Source organism: Tupaia chinensis, unplaced genomic scaffold (assembly GCF_000334495.1).
Source record: "Tupaia chinensis unplaced genomic scaffold, TupChi_1.0 Scaffold140308_1, whole genome shotgun sequence".
Lineage (NCBI taxonomy): Eukaryota > Metazoa > Chordata > Mammalia > Scandentia > Tupaiidae > Tupaia > Tupaia belangeri.
Window position 1 is genome coordinate 901,003 of NW_006200185.1, and position 3,572 is coordinate 904,574.

A 3,572-nucleotide genomic window follows, 5' to 3' on the forward strand; every position below is an offset into this window, starting at 1 on the left:
GGTAAAAGAAAGGGAACAAAAGGAAAAAGACAAAAAATAAATAAATTAAATAAATAAAAAGGGAAAAAAATTATTTAAAAAAAGGCAAAATAATCAGAAGGGGGCAAGGAAAGCCCACCTCAGATGCACATGGATTCTGAAATTAGCAAGAGAAAGGAGAGGTCAGAGGCAAGAGACAGTACCTACAGATAAAAAAACAAAACAAAACAAAACAAAAACACATGTATATATAAGAGAAAAATTTTGAGAGAAAGGGAGAGGGAGAGAGACAGAGACAGAGACAGAAAGAAGGCAGAAACCACTCTACCTGGTTTTTTGCTGGGTGTTGGGTGAGGAGGGGTTTGGGGCAGAGGACATTTCTGGTTAAAGGGATAGGGAAAGCCCACTTCAGATGCACATTGATTTTGGCTTTTTGCTGGCTATTGGACCTTGGTAAGCATTTCAAGGGAGCACCCACTGAACTAGGAAGGCACAAGTCCTGGACTGAGCAGCTGGTGGAAGATGCATTTGCAGCAGTGTGCAGTGCTTGGAGGATGGCTGCGTCTTGTCACTATCTGTGTGCACAGAATCCTCCTCAAGGACTGTCTTGATCCAGTGATGCAGAGAACTGAGGTTTCAAGCTGGAAGAGCCTGCACTGTCCTAGGAATAATATATGGCTTTGCGAGAGGCAGCAGCAGATGAAGACTATAAAAGAAAAACAGAAGCACTGAAGATGAAGAAAATCTCCCAGTACCAGGAAGGTAACTCAGAGGAAGCTGTCTTTAAGGCCTGTTGGCCCGCTATACTGTCAAAAGTCTGGGGATCCTCAAAACTTAGGGGAATTCATTCAGAAAGATAATCTCAGTATGTATTATTTGTCTTGTTCTGCTTCTCTCAACCACATCTCCAAGACAGTCATGACAAAAATAACAACACACAGCTGCCTCCCTGAGAATGGCCTGTGTGACTTTCCCCTTGCTGTCCTGGCCTCCCTTCTTGGTGCCTCCTGTTGTCCATAGACTTCATGCACACAAGTCTCAGCTCCAGCCAGACCTTGGACCTAGTGGCTGGTCGAACATGGCTGCCCCAGTGCGGCTCTTCAGGAGACCTTGGCAGTGCTCCTGGAGCTGCTGAGGAGAGTGAGAAGGGAAGAGAGGCAGCTGCTCTTACCCTTTTGACAGAGATCTCCATCTCAGTGATAGGTGTTGGCATCTGGGAAGGAGCAGGGGCAGGCTAGGACAAGACCCTCCCCTGAGTCCCTGCTTTCAACCTCCTCCAGCCCTGGGTGGGAGTCAGCTATCCCCAGCCTGGGTCAGTGCCCCCTTTGACAATGAAGGCAAGACCAGTTTTCCCAGACACCAGGTTACAAGAAAGGCCCCCATCCTGGCTGGCCTCCAAACAGGTCTGGCAGGAAACACAGAACTCCAGCATCTCCTCTCATAGCCCTGTCACCAGAAGTGAGGCAGCTATCTCAAATCCTGCTCTCAGGTCCAGGGGGGGCATGACAGTCCTTGAAACACAGATGGCCCCTGCCCAAGTCTACAGAGGGGCCAGTTGACCCTCATGGGGACTTGGGATCTCAGCCACCTGCAACTTTAGCCCAGCACAGCTTTGTCAAAGGTGCTCACTTGTCCACCCTCCCCAGGCACCCCAGGACATTTGAGCTCCTGGCCCCCTTCATTCTGCAGCACGGGTGCTCTTCACCTTCACCCCCACTCTGGCTACAAGTTCAGCAAAGACAGGCCAGCTCCCTCCAGAGCTCACGTTTACTTCCATATGGCCAGGCTGACCTAGGACAGCGTTTGGGGGCCCTGTTCTTCAGCCCCCTGCGTACCTTAAACACCCAGAACTCCTCCAGAACCACCTCCTCAGCTTGGCTCAGCCTGACCCGGAGGGCAATGACTTTGAGCACAGCCTGAGTCTGGAGTGAGAGAGGAGAGGTCAGTGGAAAGGGAGGGTAGCTTGGACCCCCGCAGCCCTCTCCAGCCTGACCAAGCTATGCTCAGGCCTCCTACCGGTCCCCAGGAAGATGACACCATAGTACCCATTCTCTGCCTCCGCTAGGTCCACCATGATCTGGCACAGCTCCTGGGTCAGGTGAGCTTAACACGGACAGGGCAGCCATGGGCCAGAACACAAGCGGGTGGGCTCCAGCAAAATGCAGTCCTTTATCTGGGTGGTCTTTGATGCTACCAAAGGGTCACCCTGGCTGCACAGTCATCTTGCTGGGGCACTGTAGGCAGCAGCAAAGGGTGCCTCCAGGGTGCTGGCACCGTTTCTACCCTAGCAGGAGGCCCTCCCTCCCAGCAGGAGTGGCTCTTTTCCCTCCAGCTCACCCCACCCTGCCCCACCCAGGCCTTCAGGAGCCTAAGCCCTGCTGCTGCTGGGGGGCAGGACATAGATGCATGTGGACACGGGACCTTTCCAAGGAGGAGTGTCTCTTGACCTAGGCTCAGATCTGTCTTCGTGCCTGGTCTGGGCAGATGCTCACCACATCAGGGAAAGGGAAGGGCACCTTTCCCCCATAGGGCCCCCACTGATACTGAGGGTCATCTTGGTGGGCAAAGGGCCCGTTTAAGACCTCCTAGATGTCTACCATGTGGCACATACAGACGGTGAAGCTCAGGAACACAGCGCTGCCGGGACAGACAGGGACATCTAGGCTGGGGTGGCCCTGATAGGCAGGAAGGTGCAGTTTGGCTCCACAGTCATGATAGAGGTGACAGTGCTTGCAACAAGCCGAGACTCCCAAAAGCAAGGACACTATGCAAAGGCAGAGAGAGGGGTGGCCATGAGTGCAGTCACTCAGGGACAGAGTAGGGGACCGTGGCAAGAACAGGCATGAAGGTAGAGGCTCAGAGGAGGAGCTGAGATAGGGAGAGCAGGCCAGGAGTGGGGGCCGAAGGCTCGGGGCCCATCTGATGGGGCTGAACAGATGGCGCTGAAACCTCAAGGCTCTGTCCTGCCTTGGGCCACAGCAGGAACACATCCTCTGGGACAAAAGAGGGCATGGGAATCGAGGCCACCACCAGTGCCCCCCTCAGCTCTGAACCCTCCCACCTCTAGCACTCAGGCCTGCTGGCCATGCTCTTACCCAGATGGTCAAGGCAGGTCTCTGTACCACCAGTGCTGGGCCCAGAGCAGACCAGCCTGGTCTTGAGGAAGATGCTCCATTTGTTCACCAGCACCCACAAGCTGCCAATATCATTCTGGAGGAAGGACCCAACTCAGACTTGGGTGCCACTTCTCCACTCCTCCACCCTGGCCCATGGGGGAAAGGCCTGGACATAGCTTCACATCCTCACTTCAGTTTCCCTACTGATCTGGAGACAGGTCTGGGAAGGGAGAGTGCAGCGAGGACTTGAACCTCACTACCCCTCTGCACCTCTCAGTACATAGGCATGGCCTATGTGGCTGACAGTGACCTGGCCTGGGCTGCTTTCAGGCAAGGGAACATCTCTAAGAAGAAGTACATCTTGTCATTGTCCTGGTCAAAGTTGTCAGAGATCCAGGTGGCCATCACAACTCAGAGGTCTGGAGTGGTGACAGGAAGATGCTGACAGGAAGGGGCCTTGCAGGAGGGAGGGAAAGA

At 53.8% G+C, this 3,572-nt stretch overlaps 1 pseudogene; it reads right to left on the reverse strand.

Annotated features, from left to right (window-relative positions):
- Positions 1 to 461: 461 nt before the first annotated feature.
- LOC102487640 (semaphorin-3G-like) overlaps positions 462 to 3,572 on the reverse strand; it is a 5,090-nt pseudogene continuing 1,979 nt past the window's right edge.